This window comes from Meles meles, chromosome 6 (genome assembly GCF_922984935.1).
Source record: "Meles meles chromosome 6, mMelMel3.1 paternal haplotype, whole genome shotgun sequence".
In the NCBI taxonomy this organism is placed as follows: Eukaryota; Metazoa; Chordata; class Mammalia; order Carnivora; family Mustelidae; genus Meles; species Meles meles.
The window spans coordinates 24,964,544-24,990,810 of record NC_060071.1 but is presented as its reverse complement, the minus strand read 5'-3'; the positions used below and the strand labels follow the sequence as shown (position 1 = coordinate 24,990,810).

General features: G+C 55.4%; 10 non-coding genes across 10 annotated transcripts; all 10 read right to left on the bottom strand.

The window, feature by feature from the left end:
- Positions 1–9,851: 9,851 nt before the first annotated feature.
- Positions 9,852–9,932, bottom strand: LOC123945085. Its single transcript, XR_006819006.1, has one exon. It is a non-coding gene; the product is annotated as a small nucleolar RNA SNORD115 (small nucleolar RNA).
- A 2,250-nt stretch (positions 9,933–12,182) lies between these two features.
- On the bottom strand, positions 12,183–12,263 carry LOC123945564. The gene has a single exon (XR_006819385.1). It is a non-coding gene; the product is annotated as a small nucleolar RNA SNORD115 (small nucleolar RNA).
- A 1,584-nt stretch (positions 12,264–13,847) lies between these two features.
- Positions 13,848–13,928, bottom strand: LOC123945033. The gene has a single exon (XR_006818955.1). It is a non-coding gene; the product is annotated as a small nucleolar RNA SNORD115 (small nucleolar RNA).
- Positions 13,929–15,528: 1,600 nt separating this feature from the next.
- On the bottom strand, positions 15,529–15,609 carry LOC123945565. Its single transcript, XR_006819386.1, has one exon. It is a non-coding gene; the product is annotated as a small nucleolar RNA SNORD115 (small nucleolar RNA).
- A 1,645-nt stretch (positions 15,610–17,254) lies between these two features.
- On the bottom strand, positions 17,255–17,335 carry LOC123945032. Its single transcript, XR_006818954.1, has one exon. It is a non-coding gene; the product is annotated as a small nucleolar RNA SNORD115 (small nucleolar RNA).
- Positions 17,336–18,935: 1,600 nt separating this feature from the next.
- On the bottom strand, positions 18,936–19,016 carry LOC123945405. Its single transcript, XR_006819234.1, has one exon. It is a non-coding gene; the product is annotated as a small nucleolar RNA SNORD115 (small nucleolar RNA).
- Positions 19,017–20,584: 1,568 nt separating this feature from the next.
- Positions 20,585–20,665, bottom strand: LOC123945031. The gene has a single exon (XR_006818953.1). It is a non-coding gene; the product is annotated as a small nucleolar RNA SNORD115 (small nucleolar RNA).
- Positions 20,666–22,265: 1,600 nt separating this feature from the next.
- On the bottom strand, positions 22,266–22,346 carry LOC123945404. Its single transcript, XR_006819233.1, has one exon. It is a non-coding gene; the product is annotated as a small nucleolar RNA SNORD115 (small nucleolar RNA).
- A 1,584-nt stretch (positions 22,347–23,930) lies between these two features.
- On the bottom strand, positions 23,931–24,011 carry LOC123945030. The gene has a single exon (XR_006818952.1). It is a non-coding gene; the product is annotated as a small nucleolar RNA SNORD115 (small nucleolar RNA).
- Positions 24,012–25,611: 1,600 nt separating this feature from the next.
- Positions 25,612–25,692, bottom strand: LOC123945563. Its single transcript, XR_006819384.1, has one exon. It is a non-coding gene; the product is annotated as a small nucleolar RNA SNORD115 (small nucleolar RNA).
- Positions 25,693–26,267: the final 575 nt, after the last annotated feature.

Here is a 26,267-nt window from a genome sequence, read left to right as displayed (position 1 = left end):
TAAATGTGAGGAAGGAAATCATCAAAATCCTAGAGGTAAATATAGGCAGCAACCTCTTCAAACTTGGCTAAACCAACTTCTTTTTTTTTAAATTTTTATTTATTTTTTAAATTTCTTTTTAATTTAAAAAAAATTTCTTTTCTTTAATTTTAATTTAATTTCTTTTCAGTGTTCCAGAATTCATTGTTTATGCACCACACCCAGTGCTCCATGCAATACATGCCTCCCATAAAGCACCTTCTTACTAGATATATCTCCTGAGGCAAGGAAAACAAAAACAAAAATGAACTGTTGGGACTTGAACAAGATAAAAAGCTTCTTCACAATGAGGAAAATAATCATCATAACTGAAAGGTAGCCTACGGAATGGGAGAAGATATTTGCAAATGACATATGTGATTTAGGGTTAGTACCCCAAATCTATAAAGAACGTATCAAACTCAACATCCCAAAAACAAAGAACCCAGTTAAGAAACAGGGTAGAAGACATGAATAGACACTTTTCCAAAGAAGACATGCAGATGGTTAACAGACACATGAAGAGTGCTGAACATCACTCATTATCAGGAAAATACAAATCAAAACCATGAGCTACCAACTCACACTTGTCAGAATGGCTAAAATTTACAACACAGCAAACCACAGGTGTTAGTAAAAATGTGGAAAACTGACAACCTCCCTGCACTGTTGGTGGAGATAAAACTTCTGCAGCCACTCTGAATAACAATATAGAGGTTCCTCAGAAAACTAAAAATAGAACTACCCTATGGCCCAGCAATTTCACTAGTAGGCTTTTACACAAAGGATAAAAAATACAGATTTGAAGGGGTACACACACACACACACACACACACACAGACACACCCCAATGTTTATAGCAGCAGTATCCACAGTAGCCAAATTATGGAAAGAGCCAAAATGTTCATCAACAAATGAATGAATAAAGATGCGGCGTCTTTATCCATTATATAAAGATATTGGATATTGTATATACAATATCTACAATGGAGTATTACTCATCCATCAAAAAGAATGAAATCTTGACTTTTTAATGACATGGATGGAGCTAGAATGTATTATACTAAGTGAAATAACTCCATCAGTGAAAGATAAATACCATATGATTTCACCCATATATGGAATTTATGGGACAAAACAGATAAACACATGGTAAGGTGGAGGTAAGGAGAGAGGGAAACAAAACATAAGAGACTCTTAATGATAGAGAACAAACTGAGGGTTGATGGATGGAGGTGGGTGAAGGATGGACTAAATGGGTGATGGGTATTTAGGAGAGCACTTGTGATGAGCATTGGGTGTTATATGTAAGTGATGAGTCACTGAATTCTATACCTGAAACCAGTGTTGCATTCTGTGTTAACTAACTAAAATTTAAACAAAAATTAAAAAAAAATACAGTGTTTCTTCAGAGAAAAGGAAACAGTAAATTGAAAAGGTCACCTACAGGGGCACCTAGCTTGCTCAGTATGTTAAGTGTCTGACTTGATTTTGGCTGAGGTCATGATCTCAGAGTCATGAGACTGAGCCCTGCATTGGGCTCTGTGTTGGGTGTGAAATGTGCTTAAGATTCTCTCTTCCCCTCTTCCTCTGTCCCTCCCTAACCATCACCCCCCACTCATTCACTCTCTCCAAAAATGTACAGAATGAGAGAACATAGTTGCCAACCATATGTCTGATCACTGATTAATATCCAAAATACATAAGGAACTCATATAACACAATAGCAATCATCATCATCATCATCATCCAATTAAAAATGGCCAAATGACCTACCTTTTCCGAAGTAGATATAGAATAGCCAAAGGGTACATGAGAAAGTTCTCTGTATCACTAATTATCAAGAAAATGCAAATCAAAATCACAGTGTATGTAATTGTTGAATTGATATGTATACAATTGAAACTAAGATAACATTGTGTATTAATTATACTTTAAATTACACATGAATAAACACAAGGAGATATCACCACCATGGAAAACAGTATGGCTGTTCCTCAAAAAATTAAAAATAGACTTCCATATGAGCCAGCAATCTCATTATATCTGATAAAGTAAAATCAGTATCTCAAAAAGATGTCTGCATTCTCGGGTTCTTTGTACCAGTATTTACAACAGACAAGATATGGAAACAACCTAAGTGTCCATTGTCCAATGATGGATAAATTGATTTAAAAAATATATTCACCTTTTTGGTGTGGTCTTTGCCTGGTTTGGGGATCAGGGTAATTTTGGCTTCATAAAAAGAGTCTGGAAGTTTTCCTTCTGTTTCTATTTTTTGAAACAGCTTCAGGAAGTAGATATTTCTTCTTTGAATGTTTGATAGAATTCTCTAGGGAATCCATCAGGTCCTGGGCTCTTGTTTTTTGGGAGGTTTTTGATCACTGCTTCAATCTCGTTACTAGACATTGGTCTATTCAAGTTGTCAATTTCTTCCTGATTCAGTTTTGGAAGTTTATAGGTTTACAGAAATGCACCCATTTGTCTACATTGCTTAACTTATTGGCATATAACTGTTGATAAAAATTTCTGATGTTTGTTTCTATTTCCTTGGTGTTAGTTGTGATCTCTCCCTTTTAATTCAAAATTTTATTAATTTGGGTCCTCTCTCTTTTCTTTTGGATTAGTTTGACCAATGGTTTATCGATCTTATTGATTCTTTCAAAAAACCAGCTTCTAGTTTCTTTGATGCGTTCTACTGTATCTCTAGTTTCTATCTCATTGATCACTGCTCTAATCTTGATTATTTCCCTCCTTGTGTGTGGAGTTGGCTTAATTTATTGTTGATTGTCCAGTTATTTAATGTGTAAAGGGAGCTGGTATTCTGGATTTTTCAATTTTTTGAGGGAGTCTTGGATGGCTATGTGTTTTCCCTTATGACTGCCTTTATACCACAAAAATAAACTCAAAATGGATAAAAGACCTCAACCTGAGGCTGGAATCCATCAGAATTATAGAGGAGAACATAGTCAGTACCTCTTTGACATCGGCCACAGCAACTTCTTTCAAGATATGTCTCCAAAGGCAAAGGAAACAAAAGTGAAAATGAACTTTTGGAACTTCATCAAGATCAAAAGCTTCTTCTCAGCAAAGGAAAGAGTCAACAAAACAAAGAGTCAACCCATGGAATGGAGAAGATATCTGCAAGTGACAGTACAGACAAAAGGCTGATACCCAGGATCTATAAAGAACTTCTCAAACTCCACACACAGAAAACAGATAATCACGTCAAAAAATGGGCAGAAGACATGAACAGACATGTCTCCAAAGAAGACATACAAATGGCTAATAGACACATGAAAAATTGTTCATCATCATTAGCTATCCGGGAGATTAAATTCAAAACCACATTACAAAAACAAAATGAAACAAAAACAAACAAACAAAGAAACAAAAAACCACATTTCACCAGTTAGAATGGCCAAAATTAACAAGACAGCAAACAACATGTGTTGGAGAGGATGTGGAGAAAGGGGAACCCTCTTAGATTGTTGGTGGGAATGCAAGTTCGTGCAGCCATGTTGGAAGACAGTATAGAGATTCCTTAAGAAATTAAAAATACAGCTACCCTATGACCCTGTAACTGCACTACTGGCTATTTACCCATAAAATGTAGTGAAAATAAGGGCAATCTGTACCCCAATGTTCATAACAGCAATGGCCACAGTCACCAAACTGAGGAAAGAATCAAGTTGCCCTTCAGCGGATGAATGAATAAAGAAGATATGGTCCATATATACTATGAGTATTATGCCTCCATCAGAAAGGATGAATACATAACTTTTGTATCAACATGAATGGGATGGAAGAGATTATGCCAATTGAAAGAAGTCAAGCAGAGAGAGTCAATTATCATATGGCTTCACTTACTTGTGGAGCATAAGGAATAACATGGAGGACATGGGGAGATGGAGAGAAGTGAGTTGGGGAAAATTGGAGGGAGAGATGAACCATAAGAGACTATGGACTCTGAGAAACAAACTGAGGGTCTTGGATGGGAGGGGGGTGGGAGGTTGGGTGAGCCTGGTGGTGGGTGTCAGGGAGGGCACATATTGCATGGAGCCCTGGGTATGGTGCATAAACAATTAATTCTGGAACACTGAAAAAAATAAAAAAGAAAAAAAAAGAACAATAGTGATCAATCAAAGTGTGTCTCCTTTATAAAGACTATCCTTTATAAAGAAAGAAGTGAATGAATGTAAATATCAGATTTAAATTGAAACATATCAGAATGCATGTAATTTGTTCAAGAGCACAAATCAAAGGCAAAGCATATATCAGAATCTCAAGCTTGAGACCACAAATGCCTGGATCTTTTAGTTGTAAGCAGCTTATTAATGATCAAAACATATTACAGCACTATAACATCCTGAAATATAACAGGAATGAATTTGTCTATACACGATTTTAAGCTATAATAAATACGTCATAAAAAAATCACAACACTTCTCAAGTTTAAATTTTAAGCAAATTCAGAAAAAATATTAAAAATGTTCTCATAAGGATTATGTGATGTAGGCCACATTAATGTGAAGAAAACCCATTATGATGTCTGTGTTTCTTGATATCTTCAAATCTTGTTTCTTTTTTATTTTATTTTTTATTTGTTTATTTACAGCATAACAGTGTTCATTGGTTTGGCATCACACCCCGTGCTCCATGCAGTACGTGCCCTCCCTATTACCCACCACCTGTTTCCTCAACCTCCCACACCCCCGCCCCTTCAAAACCCTCTGGTTGTTTTTCAGAGTCCATAGTCTCTCATGGTTCATCTACCTTTCCAGTTTCCCTCAACTTCCTCTCCTCTCCATCTCCCCATGTCCTCCATGTTATTTGTTATGCTCCACAAATAAGTGAAACCATGATACTTGACTCTCTCTGCTTGACTTATTTCGCTCAGCATAATCTCTTCCAGTCCCGTCCATGTTGCTACAAAAGTTGGGTATTCATCCTTTCTGATGGACGCATAATACTCCATCGTGTATATAGACCACATCTTCCTTATCCATTCGTCCATTGAAGGGCATCTTGGTTCTTTCCACAGTTTGGTGACTGTGGCCATTGCTGCTATAAACATTGGGGTACAGATGGCTCTTCTTTTCACTACATCTGTATCTTTGGGGGTAAATATCAAGCAGTTCAATTGCAGGGTCATAGGGAAGCTCTATTTTTAATTTCTGGAGGAATCTCCACACTGTTCTCCAAAGAGGCTGCACCAACTTGCATTCCCACCAACAGTGTAAGAGGGTTCCCCTTTCTCCACAACCTCTCCAACACACGTTGTTTCCTGTCTTGCTAATTTTGGCCATTCTAACTGGTGAAATGTGATATCTCAATGTGGTTTTAATTTGTATCTCCCTGATGGCTAGTGATGATGAGCATTTTTTCATGTGTCTGATTGCCATTTGTATGTCTTCATTGGAGAATTGTCTGTTCATATCTTCTGCCCATTTTTTGATATGATTATCTGTCTTGTGTGTGTTGAGTTTGAGAAGTTCTTTATAGATCCTGGATATCAACCTTTTGTCTGTACTGTCATTTGCAAATATCTTCTCCCATTCCGTGGGTTATCTTTTTGTTTTGTTGACTGTTTCCTTTGCTGTGCAGAAGGTTTTGATCTTGATGAAGTCCCAAAACTTCATTTTTGCTTTTGTTTCCTTTGCCTTTGGAGACATATCTTGAAAGAAGTTGCTGTGGCTGATATCGAAGAGATTACTGCCTATGTTCTCCTCTAGGATTCTGATGGATTCCTGTCTCACGTTGAGGTCTTTTATCCATTTCGAGTTTATCTTTGTGTATGGTGTAAGAGGATGGTCGAGTTTCATTATTCTACATATAGCTGGCCAATTTTCCCAGCACCATTTATTGAAGAGACTGTCTTTTTTCCACTGTATATTTTTTTCTGTTTTGTCAAAGATTATTTCACCATAGAGTTGAGGGTCCATATCTGGGCTCTCCACTCTATTCCACTGGTCTATGTGTCTGTTTTTATGCCAGTACCACGCTGTCTTGGTGATTACAGCTTTGTAGTAAATCTTGAAATGGGGTAACGTGATGCCGCCAGTTTTGTTTTTGTTTTTCAACATTTCCTTAGCAATTCGGGATCTCTTCTGATTCCATACAAATTTTAGGATTATTTGCTCCAGCTCTTTGAAAAATACCAGTGTAATTTTGATCGGAATGGCATTAAAAGTATAGATTGCTCTAGGCAGTATAGACATTTTAAAAGTGTTTATTCCTCCAATTCTTGGAGTCAAGCCTTAAACAAAAAATGAGATAAAAAGAGCTAAGAAATGAGATCTGAATATGCCATGCTATTATAAACTACAGATAACTGAAACAAAAATTAAAGAATAAGAGGTGTTTGTTTATTTATAGGTACATTGATAAAGTTTAGCAAACAAGTCATTTATGAAATTTTATTATCTCAAGTTCAAGATAAAATTCCCCTAGAAGGGAAATAAAGAGCTCCTATTATCTGTCCCAGAATTGTCATTTAATCCTAGCCTAATTCTACTGAGCATAATTTTATATATAATTTTTTTATAGGAACTTTTTTTTTTAAGATTTTATTTATTTGAGAGAAATCATGAGAACACAGCAGGAGAGTGAGAGGGAGAGACAGACTTCTTGCCAAGCATGGAGCCTGATGCTGGACTCAGTCCCCGTACCCCAGGATTGTGATCTGAGCTGAATAAAGTGACTTAATCAACTCAGCCACCCAGGAGCCCTGAGCATAACTTTTATTTTTTTTTAATTATAGTTTAACTTTTTTATTTTTAAAATTATTTTGATTTGAATTTAAAATGGTTTTGATTTGAATCTCCCTGATGGCTAGTGATGGTGAACATTTTTTCATGTGTCTAATAGACATTTGTGTGTCTTCTTTGGAGACGTGTCTGTTCATTTTTATGCTGCACAAATAAGTGAAACCATATGATACTTGACTCTCTCTGTTTGACTTATTTCACTCAGCATAATCTCTTCCAGTCCCGTCGATGTTGCTACAAAAGTTGGGTATTCATCCTTTCTGATGGACGCATAATACTCCATCGTGTATATAGACCACATCTTCCTTATCCATTCGTCCATTGAAGGGCATCTTACTTCTTTCCACAGTTTGGCGACCATGGCCATTGCTGTTATGAACATTGGGGTACATATGGCTCTTGTTTTCCTACATATGTATCTTTGGGGTAAATACCCAGTAGTGCAATTGCAGGGTCATTGGGAAACTCTATTTTTAATTTCTTGAGGAATCTCCACACTGTTCTCCAAAGAGGCTGCACCAACTTGCATTCCCACCAACAGTGTAAGAGGGTTCCCCTTCCTCCACATCCTCTCCAACACACTTTGTTTCCTGTCTTGTTCATTTTGGCCATTCTAACTGGTGTTAAGGTGGTATCTCAGTGTGGTTTTGATTTGAATCTCCCTGATGGCTAGTGATGATGAACATTTTTTCATGTGTCTAATAGCCATTTGTATGTCTTCTTTGGAGACATGTCTGTTCATGTCTTCTGCCAATTTTTTTACATGATTATCTGTTTTCTGTGTGTGGAGTTTGAGAAGTTCTTTATAGATCCTGAGTATCAGCCTTTGTCTGTACTGTCACTTGCAGATACCTTCTCCATTCCGTGGGTTGACTCTTTGTTTTGTTGACTCTTTCCTTTGCTGAGCAGAAACTTTTGATCTTGATGAAGTCCCAAAACTTCATTTTTGCTTTTGTTTCCTTTGCCTTTGGAGACATATCTTGAAAGAAGTTGCTGTGGCTGATATCGAAGAGGTTACTGCCTATGTTCTCCTCTAGGATTCTGATGGATTCCTGTCTCATGTTGAGGTCTAGTATCCATTTTGAGTTTATCTTTGTGTACGATGTAAGAGAATGGTCGAGTTTCATTCTTCTACATATAGCTGGCCAATTTTTCCAGCACCATTTATTGAAGAGACTGTCTTTTTTCAACTGTATATTTTTTCCTGCTTTGTCTAAGATTATTTGACCATAGAGTTGAGGGTCCATAACTGGGCTCTTTCTCTCTTCCAGTGGTCTATGCTTCTGTTTTTGTGCCAGTACAATGCTGTCTGGTGATCACAGCTTGTAGTAAAGTTTGAAATCAGGCAACGTGATGCCTCCAATTTTGTTTTTCCTTTGCGACATTTCCTTAGCAATTTGGGGTGTCTTCTGATACCATATAAGTTTTAGAATTGTTTGCTCCAGCTCTTTGAAAGATTCTGGTGGAATTTTGGTCAGAATGGCATTGAAAGTTTAGCGTGTTTATTTCTCCAATCCATGAGCATGGAATGATCTTCCATCTTTTTGTGTCCTCTTCAATTTCTTTCGTTAGTGTTCTGTAGTTCTTCAAGTACAGATCTTTTCCCTCTTTGGTTAGGTTTATTTCCAGGCATCTTTTGGTTCTTGGTGCTATAGTAAATGGAATCGATTCTCTAATTTACCTTTCTGTGTTTTCACTGTTAGTGTATAAGAAAGCAACATATTTCTGTACATTGACGTTGTATCCTGACACATTAATGAATTGCTGAATGAGTTCTAGTAGTTTAGGGGTGGAGTCTTTTGGGTTTTCCATATAAAATATCATGTCATCTGCAAAGAGACAGAGTTTGACTTCTTCATTGCCAATTTGAATATCTTTAACTTCTCTTTGTTGTCTGGTTGCTGTTGCTAGGACTTCTAATACTATGTTGAACAAGAGTGGTGAGAGTGGGCATCCTTATCATGTTCCTGATCTCAAAGGGAAAGCTGTCGTCAGCTTTTTACCATTGAGGATGATATTTGCTATGGGTTTTTCATACATAGATTTTATGGAGTTCAGGAATGTTCCCTGTATCCTTATGTTTTGAAGCATTTTAATCAGGAATGGATGCTGGATTTTGTCAAATGCTTTTTCTGCATCAACAGAGAGGAATAGAGAGGATTATGTTGTTCTTCTCTCTTCTCTTATTGATTTGTTCTGTCACACTGATTGATTTGGAAATGTTGAACCATCCTTGCAACCCAGGGATGAATCCCATCTGGTCATGGTGGATAACATTTTTAATGTGCTGTTGGATCCTATTTGCTAGGATCTTGTTGAGAATCTTAACATCCATATTCATTAGTGATATTGATCTGAAATTCTCCTTTTAGGTGGTGTCTTTGCCTGGTTTGGGGGTCAGGGTAATGCTGGTTTCATAAAAAGTGTCTGGAAGTTTTCCTTCTGCTTCAATTTTTTGAAAAAGCTTCAGGGGAATAGGTGTTATTTCTTCTTTGAAAGTTTAGTAGAATTCCCCAGGGAATCCATCATGTCCTGGGCTCTTGTTTTTTGGGAGGCTTTGATCACTGATTCGATCTCATTCCAACATATTAGTCTATTAAGGTTGTCAATTTCTTCCTGGTTCAATTTCAGACATTTATAGTTTTCCAGGAATGCATCCATTTCATCAAGGCTGATTAACTTATTGACATATAACTGTTGATAATAATTTTTGATTATTGTTTCTATTTCCTTGGTGTTGTGATCTCTCCATTTTCATTCAAAATTTTATTAATTTGGGCCTTCTCTCTTTTCCTTTGGATTAGTTTGGTCAATGGTTTATCGATCTCATTGATTCTTTCAATAAAACAGCTTCCAGGTTCATTGATGCGTTTTTACTGAACCTCTAGTTTCTATCTCATTGATCACTGACACACACACCTCGTGGGGCCCCTAACGTGCACAGAAAAGCCAGGGTCAGAAAGTGGAGCCCTGAGAGTCATTCGCCTGAATCCCCTAACTACAGCTCACATCCAGGGTCCCGAGGGTCTGCAGGATGCTGATCCCAGCACAGAAGCTTGCCTTGGGCCTCAGCATAATCCTACTGAGCATGATTTTTAGGTCATCATCACTTTTTGAGACCACACGAGTTCTGATCATTCAACAAAGCAAGCAGGTGGCACTGCATGCGGTTGCGACGCACCTAGATACTGCTTACCGGGGGTGCATTCTGGTCAGCGTCATGACCCGGGGTCCTGAGACATGAGACCTCCAGAAAGGGCTGGGAAAAGCAAGATGTGGTCATCAGGGTGAGCTCTTCGATTGTGGATGGGGTTCTAAGGAGAGATGGAGAGACCAGTTCTCAAAACGGATTGGTTGGGGGCCTGCCATGCAGCCAAGGGCTACATTTCTTGAAGTCCTAGATGGTGAGGGCCGGGAATATGAATGACCCATACATTGCTACTATCAGCAAAGAAGGATCAGGGCACAAGGGCTGAGCTGCCCTTTCTTGGGCATTTCAAAACAATAGAGATCAGTGACCCTGAGGGAACCTAGCCTTCTGGAGAAAAACCTCTGAAGTTATGGCCAGGAGGACACCTCCCACATTGGGCCACCTGTGGTCAATGAATCCAGGCCGGAGCACTCCCAGCCAACACTGGGCCACAAGCCAAGATAGCCTAGGCCTAAAGATTCAGTCATGGGTCACCGATTGATACTAACTAGCGCAAGGGAGGAGCACAATGCCCGACCAACAGAAGGCTCCTGACTATCCCACTGTGGCAACAATTCATAAGGGGGCCACAGAAGACAGGCTCAGGAAGAATGTCTGCTGTGGCCTGGGGCTTGCAACTTCTTCTCAAGGGCCAGTGAATCAGAGCTGACATGAGAACACAAGGAAACATATGGCTTACACACACAGGGCTCGGGTCGGCCAACAAGGAGCAGGGCAAAGGGGACCCGCTGCCCATTCGTGGGATAAAGAGTGAATCGTGGGTCAGAATCTCTCACTAACTAGGGAAAGGCAGGAGAACACGGCCCACCCTGCAGGAGGGACATGACTCTCCCCCTGTGGCAGCACGGAGCCTGGGGGCAGAGTTCTGAGCCACCCATGGCAGGTGTCCGCCGGGAAGGAGCCGGGCACAAGGGCCCAGCTGCACTTTCCGGGGCATCCCAAAGCAATGGAGACCGTGGTCCCTGTGGGAGCCCAGCCTTCTGGAGAACGGACCCTGACCATGGCATGGACCACAGGGCTTTGGACGGGTCCCCGCTGTCTCCCGGAGTGGCGAGCCAAGAGCGGCGGCCCGGGAGGTTTGGCCAGGACGCCGCCCACCCTCTCCTGGAGCCACCTGGGATCCAAGGACCTGAGCCCATGCCCTGGCAGCCAAAGGTTGCCGGAGCCCAGGGCTCTCCCACAGCCGAGCGAGGAAAGCCAGGTCACTCTCCACCATGACAGCAAGGCACACCGCCCGCTGGCCGCTCTGGACGAGGGACCTGACTCGGCCCGTGCAGTGCCGCTTCACCACGACCCTATCCCGGGTGCTTGAGAGTCTCAGGTGAGAGGCTGAGGCCCAACGGCTGCTGTGGCCTGGGAAGTGCAGTTTCTGCCCCCCCGCCCCAGTGGAACCGTGCCGTCTGGCCAGCTCAACGAATCCTCGTGGGCTCTTCGGAAGTGGCCTCCCGGGGCCCCAAACGCCTTGGTCGTCTGCAGGACGGGACAGGAGCTCGGGCCAGTGCAGCCCGCAGAAACCTGCCATGAGCCGGGCCTTGAGCAACAAGGTGTTGCTGACGGGCACAGTGGCTTCCGAGACCACGGGTCTCACGTCCACTCCCTTTCTGGGCCCCCCGGACACGCCGCAATTGATCAGGAGGCCTCGGGTGCACCTGGGCCTTGGGCGGCCAGCCCGCGCTTTCCAGGCCTTGTCAGCCCCCCGGCCCACGTTTCGCGTTCCCTGCCCCTGGGATGGATCAGGGGCACACACTCACGGGGACTTCGGTGCCGTCCGGACAATGAGGACCCGCATCCCCAGCCCAGGCCCAGCTGCGGAGTCCCTGCTGGGGTCCCCGCTTCCCGATGCCAGGCCAAGGGGTCTGGGGCCTCCCTCGGAGCCCAGAGGCTTCCGCTCACCTCTCCTGGTGGGAGACGCGCCAAGAACCTTGCCAGCCAGGCCCGCTGAAAGACACAAGGACACAAGGGTGGCTAAGCCCTGGCTCTCGGGCAGCTGTCCGGGGAAGAGGCCTGGGTCGGTAGACCAGCTGGAACGCCAGAACACCCCGTCGGCACCCGCAGGTGCACCGACGTCCGGGGGCCACAGCAGAGAGCCTCGAGAGGTGGTTCTCCTCCCGCGGCCACCTGCAGCGCACCCTCACTGCCCCGACGCTCTGGGGGAGGCTGACCCCGGCACGGTCCCCTGCCTTGGGCCTCAGCGTAATCCTATTGAGCGTGATTTTTAGGTCCTCATCGCTCTTCGAGACCATATGAGTTCTCATCATTGACCCAAGCACGCCCGAGGCGACGCGGGAGGTCCCCTACCACCCAGAAGCTGCTTACCGAGGCTGCTCTCAGGACAGCGCCATACCCCGGCTTCCTGAGGCATGGGACCTGGCGGCGGGGCTGGGCGATGCAAGACTTGGTGGTCAGGGCCAGATCCTCGCTTGGGGATGGGGGCCTAAGGAGAGAGGGGGAGGCCGGCCGTCGGAACGGCGTGCTCGCTGGCCCGTGCCATGCCGCCAAGAACTCTCCAGCCCGAAGCCCTGGCCGGTGCTGTCCAGGCGGGCGGCTGACCCACCCAGGGCTCGGGTCCGCGGGCAAGGGGCAGGACACAAGGGACCCGCTGCCCATCCCTGGCCTTCCCAAATCCACGGAGATCCGGGCCCCCGTGGGAGCCTCCCCTTGCTGAGAAAGGCCCCAGAGCATGGCCTGGAGCACAGGGATTTCCAGTGCTCCCCCGATGCCTGCCGGGGCCCCAAGCAAAGCGTGGCGCACCCGGAAGTGAGGGCCCGAAGGACGCCTTCCCACACATGGGGACCGCGGTGGTCTAGGGACCCGGGCCTTGGCACTCGCAGCCAACGGTGGCCCCCACGCCCTGATCGCCCAGGGCGAAAAAGGGAATCGCGTCTCACCGTCTCCCACCAAGCAGCGCAAGGCAGGAGACCACGGCCCGCCCTGCAGGAGGGTCCTGACTCTCCCCTTGTGGCGGCGCTTCCTCTGGGGGCCTCAGAGGACAGGCTCAGCCCCCTGTCCTGCTGTGGCCCGGGGCTCGCCACTCTTCCCCTGGGCCAGGGAAACCTTGCTGACTCGGGAAATCCGAGGAAACATTCGAGGGCTGTACTTCAGCAGCCTCCCAGGTTCTGCTTACACTTGGGCGTCTGCTGCATTCTTCATGAGCTCTGCCCTCTCCAGCCCTCTCCAGAACCATCGGCTGGGGTGACTCGAGCGACAACCACTCGCTGAAGGGGACAGAGGGCCCTGACACCAAGGGACTCACGTCCGCTCTCTTCTCGGGCGCACAGGACACAGCTGGACGTACAAGGAGGCCTCAGGTCCATGTGGGACGACGGCGGCATGCCCCCAGCCCCCAGTCGTTGCCAGTGACCTGGCCCAACTTTCCCATTCCCTGCACGTGGGATTGCTGAAGGGCGGCTGTGCATGGGCAGGTCAACGCTGTGTGGGCCACCACAGCCCCCATCCCTAGCACAGTGCTGGAGCCGGGGCCCGGGCGGGGATCCGGGCTCCGCGGACAATGCCCATGGCGCCTGGCATCTCCCTGCAGGCCCAGAGTCTTCCACTCACCTCTCTTGGGTCACGCCGCACCAAGTTCCGGCCCCCGAGGCCCGCTGAAAGACACAAGGGGCAACGGTCTCCTAAGCAATGGCACCGAGGGAGCTGTCCTGCGAGGTGGATTGGGTCCGGAGGCCGGGCGGAACGCCTCACGACCTCGAGCGGACCCCTGACGGGCACAGACAGGCCAGGGCCAGCACGGGGAGCCCCGAGGGTACGATGGCCTCATGCCCACAACTGCGGCGCACCTCCAGGGTCCCCAGGGTCTGGGGGAGGCTGATCCCGGCACAGACGCCTGTCTTGGGCCTCAGCGTAATCCTATTGAGCATGATTTTTAGGTCATCATCGCTCTTCGAGACCACTTGAGTTCTCATCACTGACCCAAGCAAGCTGGTGGCGATGCGTGCGGCCTCGGGGCACCCCGAAGCTGCTTACCGGGGCTGCATTCCGCACCGCGTCCATGCCCCCGGGTCCTGAGACGTGAGACCTCTGGGCAGGGCGGGGCCAAGCAAGACGTGCTCATCTGGGCGAGCTTCTCGATTGTGGATGGGTTTCTAAGGAGAGACGGAGAGACCAGCTGTCCAAACGTCCTGGTCTGAAGCGCCTGCCATGCGGCCCAGGGCTCCCATTCCCGGAGTCCTGGCCACTGGGGGCCCGGCAGAGTTCGGAGCCAAGCATGGCAGGTGTCCGCCAGGAAGGAGCCGGGCCCAAGGGCCCGGCTGCCCTTTCCGGGGCATCCCAAAGCAATGGAGACCGTGGTCCCTGTGGGAGCCCAGCCTTCTGGAGAACGGCCCCTGACCATGGCATGGACCACAGGGCTTTGGCCGGGTCCCCGCTGTCTCCCGGAGTGGCGAGCCAAGAGCGGCGGCCCGGGAGGTTTGGCCAGGACGCCGCCGACCCTCTCCTGGAGCCACCTGGGTTCCAAGGACCTGAGCCCCTGCCCTGGAAGCCAAAGGTTGCCGGGGCCCAGGGCTCCCCCACGGCCGAGCGGGGAAAGCCAGGTCACTCTCCACCACGGCAGCAAGGCACACCGCCCGCTGGCCGCTCTGGACGAGGGTCCTGACTCGGCCCGTGCAGTGCCGCTTCACCACGACCCTATCCCGGGTGCTTGAGAGTCTCAGGTGAGAGGCTGAGGCCCAACGGCTGCTGTGGCCTGGGACGTGCAGTTTCTGCCCCCCCGCCCCAGTGGAACCGTGCCGTCTGGCCAGCTCAACGAATCCTCGTGGGCTCTTCGGAAGTGGCCTCCCGGGGCCCCAAACGCCTTGGTCGTCTGCAGGACGGGACAGGAGCTCGGGCCAGTGCAGCCCGCAGAAACCTGCCATGGGCCGGGCCTTGAGCAACAAGGTGTTGCTGAAGGGCACAGTGGCCTCCGAGACCACGGGTCTCACGTCCACTCCCTTTCTGGGCCCCCCGGACACGCCGCAATTGATCAGGAGGCCTCGGGTGCACCTGGGCCTTGGGCGGCCAGCCCGCGCTTTCCAGGCCTTGTCAGCCCCCCGGCCCACGTTTCGCGATCCCTGCCCCTGGGATGGCTCAGGGGCACACGCTCACGGGGACTTCGGTGCCGTCCGGACAATGAGGACCCGCATCCCCAGCCCAGGCCCAGCTGCGGAGTCCCTGCTGGGGTCCCCGCTTCCCGATGCCAGGCCAAGGGGTCTGGGGCCTCCCTCGGAGCCCAGAGGCTTCCGCTCACCTCTCCTGGTGGGAGACGCGCCAAGAACCTTGCCAGCCAGGCCCTCTGAAAGACACAAGGACACAAGGGTGGTTAAGCCCTGGCTCTCGGGCAACTGTCCGGGGAAGAGGACTGGGTCGGTAGGCCAGCTGGAACGCCAGAAGACCCCGTCGACACCCGCAGGTGCACCGACGTCCGGGGGCCACAGCAGAGAGCCTCGAGAGGTGGTTCTCCTCCCGCGGCCACCTGCAGCACACCCTCACTGCCCCGACGCTCTGGGGGAGGCTGACCCCGGCACGGTCCCCTGCCTTGGGCCTCAGCGTAATCATATTGAGCATGATTTTTAGGTCCTCATCGCTCTTCGAGACCATATGAGTTCTCATCATTGACCCAAGCACCCCGAGGCGACGCGGGAGGTCCCCTACCACCCAGAAGCTGCTTACCGAGGCTGCTCTCAGGACAGCGCCATACCCCGGCTTCCTGAGGCATGGGACCTGGCGGCGGGGCTGGGCGATGCAAGTCTTGGTGGTCAGGGCCAGATCCTCGCTTGGGGATGGGGGCCTAAGGAGAGAGGGGGAGGCCGGCCGTCGGAACGGCGTGCTCGCTGGCCCGTGCCATGCCGCCAAGAACTCTCCAGCCCGAAGCCCTGGCCGGTGCTGTCCAGGAGGGGGGCTGACCCACCCAGGGCTCGGGTCCGCGGGCAAGGTGCAGGACACAAGGGACGCGCTGCCCATCCCAGGCCTTCCCAAATCCACGGAGATCCGGGCCCCGGTGGGAGCCTACCCTTGCTGAGAAAGGCCCCAGAGCATGGCCTGGAGCACAGGGATTTCCAGTGCTCCCCCGATGTCTGCCGGGGCCCCAAGCCAAGCGTGGCGCACCCGGAAGTGAGAGCCCGAAGGACGCCTTCCCACACATGGGGACCGCGGTGGTCTTGGGACCCGGGCCCTGGCACTCGCATCCAACGGTGGCCCCCAGGCCCTGACCGCCCAGGGCGAAAAAGGGAATCGCGTCTCACCGTCTCCCACCAAGCAGCGCAAGGCAGGAGACCGAGGCCCGCCCTGCAGGAGGGTCCTGACTCTCCCCTTGTGGCGGCGCTTCCTCTGGGGGCCTCAGAGGACCGGCTCAGCCCCATGGCCTGCTGTGGCCCGGTACTCGCCACTCTTCCCCTGGGGGCCTCAGAGGACAGGCTCAGCCCCATGGCCTGCTGTGGCCCGGGGCTCGCCACTCTTCCCCTGGGCCAGGGAAACCTTGCTGACTCGGGAAATCCGAGGAAACATTCGAGGGCTGTACTTCAGCAGCCTCCCAGGCTCTGCTTACACTTGGGCGTCTGCTGCATTCTTCATGAGCTCTGCCCTCTCCAGCCCCAGAACCATCGGCTGGGGTGACTCGAGCGACAACCACTCGCTGAAGGGGACAGAGGGCCCTGACACCAAGGGACTCACGTCTGCTCTCTTCTCGGGCGCACAGGACACAGCTGGACGTACAAGGAGGCCTCAGGTCCATGTGGGACGACGGCGGCATGCCCCCAGCCCCCAGTCGTTGCCAGTGACCTGGCCCAACTTTCCCATTCCCTGCACGTGGGATTGCTGAAGGGCGGCTGTGCATGGGCAGGTCAACGCTGTGTGGGCCACCACAGCCCCCATCCCTAGCACAGTGCTGGAGCCGGGGCCCGTGCGGGGATCCGGGCTCCGCGGACAATGCCCATGGCGCCTGGCATCTCCCTGCAGGCCCAGAGTCTTCCACTTACCTCTCTTGGGTCACGCCGCACCATGTTCCGGCCCCCGAGGCCCGCTGAAAGACACAAGGGGCAACGGTCTCCTAAGCAATGGCACCGAGGGAGCTGTCCTGCGAGGTGGATTGGGTCCGGAGGCCGGGCGGAACGCCTCACGACCTCGAGCGGACCCCTGACGGGCACAGAAAGGCCAGGGCCAGCACGGGGAGCCCCGAGGGTACGATGGCCTCACGCCCACAACTGCGGCGCACCTCCAGGGTCCCCAGGGTCTGGGGGAGGCTGATCCCGGCACAGACGCCTGTCTTGGGCCTCAGCGTAATCCTATTGAGCATGATTTTTAGGTCATCATCGCTCTTCGAGACCACTTGAGTTCTCATCACTGACCCAAGCAAGCTGGTGGCGATGCGTGCGGCCTCGGGGCACCCCGAAGCTGCTTACCGGGGCTGCATTCCGCACAGCGTCCATGCCCCCGGGTCCTGAGACGTGAGACCTCTGGGCAGGGCGGGGCCAAGCAAGACGTGCTCATCTGGGCGAGCTTCTCGATTGTGGATGGGTTTCTAAGGAGAGACGGAGAGACCAGCTGTCCAAACGTCCTGGTCTGAAGCACCTGCCATGCGGCCCAGGGCCCCCTTTCCCGGAGTCCTGGCCACTGGGGGCCCGGCAGAGTTCGGAGCCAACCATGGCAGGTGTCCGCCAGGAAGGAGCCGGGCACAAGGGCCCGGCTGCCCTTTCCGGGGCATCCCAAAGCAATGGAGACCGTGGTCCCTGTGGGAGCCCAGCCTTCTGGAGAACGGCCCCTGACCATGGCATGGACTACAGGGCTTTGGCCGGGTCCCCGCTGCCTCCCGGAGTGGCGAGCCAAGAGCGGCGGCCCGGGAGGTTTGGCCAGGACGCCGCCCACCCTCTCCTGGAGCCACCTGGGATCCAAGGACCTGAGCCCCTGCCCGGGAAGCCAAAGGTTTCCTGGGCCCAGGACTCCCCCACGGCCAAGCGGGGAAAGCCAGGTCACTCTCCACCACGGCAGCAAGGCACACCGCCCGCTGGCCGCTCTGGACGAGGGACATGACTCGGCCCATTCAGTGCCGCTTCACCACCACCCTATCCCGGGTGCTTGAGAGTCTCAGGTGAGAGGCTGAGGACCAACGGCTGCTGTGGCCTGGGACGTGCAGTTTCTGCCCCCCCGCCCCAGTGGAACCGTGCCATCTGGCCAGCTCAACGAATCCTCGTGGGCTCTTCGGAAGTGGCCTCCCGGGGCCCCAAACGCCTTGGTCGTCTGCAGGACGGGACAGGAGCTCGGGCCAGTGCAGCCCGCAGAAACCTGCCATGGGCCGGGCCTTGAGCAACAAGGTGTTGCTGAAGGGCACAGTGGCCTCCGAGACCACGGGTCTCACGTCCACTCCCTTTCTGGGCCCCCCGGACACGCCGCAATTGATCAGGAGGCCTCGGGTGCACCTGGGCCTTGGGCGGCCAGCCCGCGCTTTCCAGGCCTTGTCAGCCCCCCGGCCCACGTTTCGCGATCCCTGCCCCTGGGATGGCTCAGGGGCACACGCTCACGGGGACTTCGGTGCCGTCCGGACAATGAGGACCCGCATCCCCAGCCCAGGCCCAGCTGCGGAGTCCCTGCTGGGGTCCCCGCTTCCCGATGCCAGGCCAAGGGGTCTGGGGCCTCCCTCGGAGCCCAGAGGCTTCCGCTCACCTCTCCTGGTGGGAGACGCGCCAAGAACCTTGCCAGCCAGGCCCGCTGAAAGACACAAGGACACAAGGGTGGCTAAGCCCTGGCTCTCGGGCAGCTGTCCGGGGAAGAGGCCTGGGTCGGTAGACCAGCTGGAACGCCAGAACACCCCGTCGGCACCCGCAGGTGCACCGACGTCCGGGGGCCACAGCAGAGAGCTTCGAGAGGTGGTTCTCCTCCCGCGGCCACCTGCAGCGCACCCTCACTGCCCCGACGCTCTGGGGGAGGCTGACCCCGGCACGGTCCCCTGCCTTGGGCCTCAGCGTAATCCTATTGAGCATGATTTTTAGGTCATCATCGCTCTTCGAGACCATATGAGTTCTCATCATTGACCCAAGCACGCCCGAGGCGACGCGGGAGGTCCCCTACCACCCAGAAGCTGCTTACCAAGGCTGCTCTCAGGACAGCGCCATACCCCGGCTTCCTGAGGCATGGGACCTGGCGGCGGGGCTGGGCGATGCAAGACTTGGTGGTCAGGGCCAGATCCTCGCTTGGCGATGGGGGCCTAAGGAGGGAGGGGGAGGCCGGCCGTCGGAACGGCGTGCTCGCTGGCCCGTGCCATGCCGCCAAGAACTCTCCAGCCCGAAGCCCTGGCCGGGGTTGACCCACCCAGGGCTCGGGTCCGCGGGCAAGGGGCAGGACACAAGGGACCCGCTGCCCATCCCTGGCCTTCCCAAATCCACGGAGATCCGGGCCCCCGTGGGAGCCTCCCCTTGCTAGGAAAGGCCCCAGAGCATGGCCTGGAGCACAGGGATTTCCAGTGCTCCCCCGATGTCTGCCGGGGCCCCAAGCAAAGCGTGGCGCACACGGAAGTGAGGGCCCGAAGGACGCCTTCCCACACATGGGGACCGCGGTGGTCTGGGGACCCGGGCCCTGGCACTCGCAGCCAACGGTGGCCCCCAGGCCCTGATCGCCCAGGGCGAAAAAGGGAATCGCGTCTCACCGTCTCCAACCAAGCAGCGCAAGGCAGGAGACCGCGGCCCGCCCTGCAGGAGGGTCCTGACTCTCCCCTTGTGGCGGCGCTTCCTCTGGGGGCCTCAGAGGACCGGCTCAGCCCCATGGCCTGCTGTGGCCCGGGGCTCGCCACTCTTCCCCTGGGCCAGGGAAACCTTGCTGACTCGGGAAATCCGAGGAAACATTCGAGGGCTGTACTTCAGCAGCCTCCCAGGCTCTGCTTACACTTGGGCGTCTGCTGCATTCTTCATGAGCTCTGCCCTCTCCAGCCCACTCCAGAACCATCGGCTGGGGTGACTCGAGAGACAACCACTCGCTGAAGGGGACAGAGGGCCCTGACACCAAGGGACTCACGTCCGCTCTCTTCTCGGGCGCACAGGACACAGCTGGACGTACAAGGAGGCCTCAGGTCCATGTGGGACGACGGCGGCATGCCCCCAGCCCCCAGTCGTTGCCAGTGACCTGGCCAAACTTTCCCATTCCCTGCACGTGGGATTGCTGAAGGGCGGCTGTGCATGGGCAGGTCAACGCTGTGTGGGCCACCACAGCCCCCATCCCTAGCACAGTGCTGGAGCCGGGGCCCGTGCGGGGATCCGGGCTCCGCGGACAATGCCCATGGCGCCTGGCATCTCCCTGCAGGCCCAGAGTCTTCCACTCACCTCTCTTGGGTCACGCCGCACCAAGTTCCGGCCCCCGAGGCCCGCTGAAAGACACAAGGGGCAACGGTCTCCTAAGCAATGGCACCGAGGGAGCTGTCCTGCGAGGTGGATTGGGTCCGGAGGCCGGGCGGAACGCCTCACGACCTCGAGCGGACCCCTGACGGGCACAGACAGGCCAGGGCCAGCACGGGGAGCCCCGAGGGTACGATGGCCTCACGCCCACAACTGCGGCGCACCTCCAGGGTCCCCAGGGTCTGGGGGAGGCTGATCCCGGCACAGACGCCTGTCTTGGGCCTCAGCGTAATCCTATTGAGCATGATTTTTAGGTCATCATCGCTCTTCGAGACCACTTGAGTTCTCATCACTGACCCAAGCAAGCTGGTGGCGATGCGTGCGGCCTCGGGGCACCCCGAAGCTGCTTACCGGGGCTGCATTCCGCACCGCGTCCATGCCCCCGGGTCCTGAGACGTGAGACCTCTGGGCAGGGCGGGGCCAAGCAAGACGTGCTCATCTGGGCGAGCTTCTCGATTGTGGATGGGTTTCTAAGGAGAGACGGAGAGACCAGCTGTCCAAACGTCCTGGTCTGAAGCGCCTGCCGTGCGGCCCAGGGCCCCCTTTCCCGGAGTCCTGGCCACTGGGGGCCCGGCAGAGTTCGGAGCCAAGCATGGCAGGTGTCCGCCAGGAAGGAGCCGGGCCCAAGGGCCCGGCTGCCCTTTCCGGGGCATCCCAAAGCAATGGAGACCGTGGTCCCTGTGGGAGCCCAGCCTTCTGGAAAACGGCCCCTGACCATGGCATGGACAACAGGGCTTTGGCCGGGTCCCCGCTGCCTCCCGGAGTGGCGAGCCAAGAGCGGCGGCCCGGGAGGTTTGGCCAGGACGCCGCCCACCCTCTCCTGGAGCCACCTGGGATCCAAGGACCTGAGCCCCTGCCCTGGAAGCCAAAGGTTGCCGGGGCCCAGGGCTCCCCCACGGCCGAGCGGGGAAAGCCAGGTCACTCTCCACCACGGCAGCAAGGCACACCGCCCGCTGGCCGCTCTGGACGAGGGACCTGACTCGGCCCGTGCAGTGCCGCTTCACCACGACCCTATCCCGGGTGCTTGAGAGTCTCAGGTGAGAGGCTGAGGCCCAACGGCTGCTGTGGCCTGGGACGTGCAGTTTCTGCCCCCCCGCCCCAGTGGAACCGTGCCGTCTGGCCAGCTCAACGAATCCTCGTGGGCTCTTCGGAAGTGGCCTCCCGGGGCCCCAAACGCCTTGGTCGTCTGCAGGACGGGACAGGAGCTCGGGCCAGTGCAGCCCGCAGAAACCTGCCATGGGCCGGGCCTTGAGCAACAAGGTGTTGCTCAAGGGCACAGTGGCCTCCGAGACCACGGGTCTCACGTCCACTCCCTTTCTGGGCCCCCCGGACACGCCGCAATTGATCAGGAGGCCTCGGGTGCACCTGGGCCTTGGGCGGCCAGCCCGCACTTTCCAGGCCTTGTCAGCCCCCCGGCCCACGTTTCGCGATCCCTGCCCCTGGGATGGCTCAGGGGCACACGCTCACGGGGACTTCGGTGCCGTCCGGACAATGAGGACCCGCATCCCCAGCCCAGGCCCAGCTGCGGAGTCCCTGCTGGGGTCCCCGCTTCCCGATGCCAGGCCAAGGGGTCTGGGGCCTCCCTCGGAGCCCAGAGGCTTCCGCTCACCTCTCCTGGTGGGAGACGCGCCAAGAACCTTGCCAGCCAGGCCCGCTGAAAGACACAAGGACACAAGGGTGGCTAAGCCCTGGCTCTCGGGCAGCTGTCCGGGGAAGAGGCCTGGGTCGGTAGACCAGCTGGAACGCCAGAACACCCCGTCGGCACCCGCAGGTGCACCGACGTCCGGGGGCCACAGCAGAGAGCCTCGAGAGGTGGTTCTCCTCCCGCGGCCACCTGCAGCGCACCCTCACTGCCCCGACGCTCTGGGGGAGGCTGACCCCGGCACGGTCCCCTGCCTTGGGCCTCAGCGTAATCCTATTGAGCATGATTTTTAGGTCATCATCGCTCTTCGAGACCATATGAGTTCTCATCATTGACCCAAGCACGCCCGAGGCGACGCGGGAGGTCCCCTACCACCCAGAAGCTGCTTACCGAGGCTGCTCTCAGGACAGCGCCATACCCCGGCTTCCTGAGGCATGGGACCGGGCGGCGGGGCTGGGCGATGCAAGACTTGGTGGTCAGGGCCAGATCCTCGCTTGGGGATGGGGGCCTAAGGAGGGAGGGGGAGGCCGGCCGTCGGAACGGCGTGCTCGCTGGCCCGTGCCATGCCGCCAAGAACTCTCCAGCCCGAAGCCCTGGCCGGTGCTGTCCAGGCGGGCGGCTGACCCACCCAGGGCTCGGGTCCGCGGGCAAGGGGCAGGACACAAGGGACCCGCTGCCCATCCCTGGCCTTCCCAAATCCACGGAGATCCGGGCCCCCGTGGGAGCCTCCCCTTGCTAGGAAAGGCCTCAGAGCATGGCCTGGAGCACAGGGATTTCCAGTGCTCCTCCGATGTCTGCCGGGGACCCAAGCAAAGCGTGGCGCACCCGGACGTGAGGGCCCGAAGGACGCCTTCCCACACATGGGGACCGCGGTGGTCTAGGGACCCGGGCCCTGGCACTCGCAGCCAACGGTGGCCCCCAGGCCCTGATCGCCCAGGGCAAAAAAGGGAATCGCGTCTCACCGTCTCCCACCAAGCAGCGCAAGGCAGGAGACCGCGGCCCGCCCTGCAGGAGGGTCCTGACTCTCCCCTTGTGGCGGCGCTTCCTCTGGGGGCCTCAGAGGACCGGCTCAGCCCCATGGCCTGCTGTGGCCCGGGGCTCGCCACTCTTCCCCTGGGCCAGGGAAACCTTGCTCACTCGGGAAATCCGAGGAAATATTCGAGGGCTGTACTTCAGCAGCCTCCCAGGCTCTGCTTACACTTGGGCGTCTGCTGCATTCTTCATGAGCTCTGCCCTCTCCAGCCCTCTCCAGAACCATCGGCTGGGGTGACTCGAGCGACAACCACTCGCTGAAGGGGACAGAGGGCCCTGACACCAAGGGACTCACGTCCGCTCTCTTCTCGGGCGCACAGGACACAGCTGGACGTACAAGGAGGCCTCAGGTCCATGTGGGACGACGGCGGCATGCCCCCAGCCCCCAGTCGTTGCCAGTGACCTGGCCCAACTTTCCCATTCCCTGCACGTGGGATTGCTGAAGGGCGGCTGTGCATGGGCAGGTCAACGCTGTGTGGGCCACCACAGCCCCCATCCCTAGCACAGTGCTGGAGCCGGGGCCCGTGCGGGGATCCGGGCTCCGCGGACAATGCCCATGGCGCCTGGCATCTCCCTGCAGGCCCAGAGTCTTCCACTCACCTCTCTTGGGTCACGCCGCACCAAGTTCCGGCCCCCGAGGCCCGCTGAAAGACACAAGGGGCAACGGTCTCCTAAGCAATGGCACCGAGGGAGCTGTCCTGCGAGGTGGATTGGGTCCGGAGGCCGGGCGGAACGCCTCACGACCTCGAGCGGACCCCTGACGGGCACAGACAGGCCAGGGCCAGCACGGGGAGCCCCGAGGGTACGATGGCCTCACGCCCACAACTGCGGCGCACCTCCAGGGTCCCCAGGGTCTGGGGGAGGCTGATCCCGGCACAGACGCCTGTCTTGGGCCTCAGCGTAATCCTATTGAGCATGATTTTTAGGTCATCATCGCTCTTCGAGACCACTTGAGTTCTCATCACTGACCCAAGCAAGCTGGTGGCGATGCGTGCGGCCTCGGGGCACCCCGAAGCTGCTTACCGGGGCTGCATTCCGCACCGCGTCCATGCCCCCGGGTCCTGAGACGTGAGACCTCTGGGCAGGGCGGGGCCAAGCAAGACGTGCTCATCTGGGCGAGCTTCTCGATTGTGGATGGGTTTCTAAGGAGAGACGGAGAGACCAGCTGTCCAAACGTCCTGGTCTGAAGCGCCTGCCGTGCGGCCCAGGGCCCCCTTTCCCGGAGTCCTGGCCACTGGGGGCCCGGCAGAGTTCGGAGCCAAGCATGGCAGGTGTCCGCCAGGAAGGAGCCGGGCCCAAGGGCCCGGCTGCCCTTTCCGGGGCATCCCAAAGCAATGGAGACCGTGGTCCCTGTGGGAGCCCAGCCTTCTGGAGAACGGCCCCTGACCATGGCATGGACCACAGGGCTTTGGCCGGGTCCCCGCTGTCTCCCGGAGTGGCGAGCCAAGAGCGGCGGCCCGGGAGGTTTGGCCAGGACGCCGCCCACCCTCTCCTGGAGCCACCTGGGAGCCAAGGACCTGAGCCCCTGCCCGGGAAGCCAAAGGTTGCCGGGGCCCAGGGCTCCCCCACGGCCGAGCGGGGAAAGCCAGGTCACTCTCCACCACGGCAGCAAGGCACACCACCCGCTGGCCGCTCTGGACGAGGGACCTGACTCGGCCCGTGCAGTGCCGCTTCACCACGACCCTATCCCGGGTGCTTGAGAGTCTCAGGTGAGAGGCTGAGGCCCAACGGCTGCTGTGGCCTGGGACGTGCAGTTTCTGCCCCCCCGCCCCAGTGGAACCGTGCCGTCTGGCCAGCTCAACGAATCCTCGTGGGCTCTTCGGAAGTGGCCTCCCGGGGCCCCAAACGCCTTGGTCGTCTGCAGGACGGGACAGGAGCTCGGGCCAGTGCAGCCCGCAGAAACCTGCCATGGGCCGGGCCTTGAGCAACAAGGTGTTGCTCAAGGGCACAGTGGCCTCCGAGACCACGGGTCTCACGTCCACTCCCTTTCTGGGCCCCCCGGACACGCCGCAATTGATCAGGAGGCCTCGGGTGCACCTGGGCCTTGGGCGGCCAGCCCGCGCTTTCCAGGCCTTGTCAGCCCCCCGGCCCACGTTTCGCGATCCCTGCCCCTGGGATGGCTCAGGGGCACACGCTCACGGGGACTTCGGTGCCGTCCGGACAATGAGGACCCGCATCCCCAGCCCAGGCCCAGCTGCGGAGTCCCTGCTGGGGTCCCCGCTTCCCGATGCCAGGCCAAGGGGTCTGGGGCCTCCCTCGGAGCCCAGAGGCTTCCGCTCACCTCTCCTGGTGGGAGACGCGCCAAGAACCTTGCCAGCCAGGCCCGCTGAAAGACACAAGGACACAAGGGTGGCTAAGCCCTGGCTCTCGGGCAGCTGTCCGGGGAAGAGGCCTGGGTCGGTAGACCAGCTGGAACGCCAGAACACCCCGTCGGCACCCGCAGGTGCACCGACGTCCGGGGGCCACAGCAGAGAGCCTCGAGAGGTGGTTCTCCTCCCGCGGCCACCTGCAGCGCACCCTCACTGCCCCGACGCTCTGGGGGAGGCTGACCCCGGCACGGTCCCCTGCCTTGGGCCTCAGCGTAATCCTATTGAGCGTGATTTTTAGGTCCTCATCGCTCTTCGAGACCATATGAGTTCTCATCATTGACCCAAGCACGCCCGAGGCGACGCGGGAGGTCCCCTACCACCCAGAAGCTGCTTACCGAGGCTGCTCTCAGGACAGCGCCATACCCCGGCTTCCTGAGGCATGGGACCTGGCGGCGGGGCTGGGCGATGCAAGACTTGGTGGTCAGGGCCAGATCCTCGCTTGGGGATGGGGGCCTAAGGAGAGAGGGGGAGGCCGGCCGTCGGAACGGCGTGCTCGCTGGCCCGTGCCATGCCGCCAAGAACTCTCCAGCCCGAAGCCCTGGCCGGTGCTGTCCAGGCGGGCGGCTGACCCACCCAGGGCTCGGGTCCGCGGGCAAGGGGCAGGACACAAGGGACCCGCTGCCCATCCCTGGCCTTCCCAAATCCACGGAGATCCGGGCCCCCGTGGGAGCCTCCCCTTGCTGAGAAAGGCCCCAGAGCATGGCCTGGAGCTCAGGGATTTCCAGTGCTCCCCCGATGTCTGCCGGGGCCCCAAGCAAAGCGTGGCGCACCCGGATGTGAGGGCCCGAAGGACGCCTTCCCACACATGGGGACCGCGGTGGTCTAGGGACCCGGGCCCTGGCACTCGCAGCCAACGGT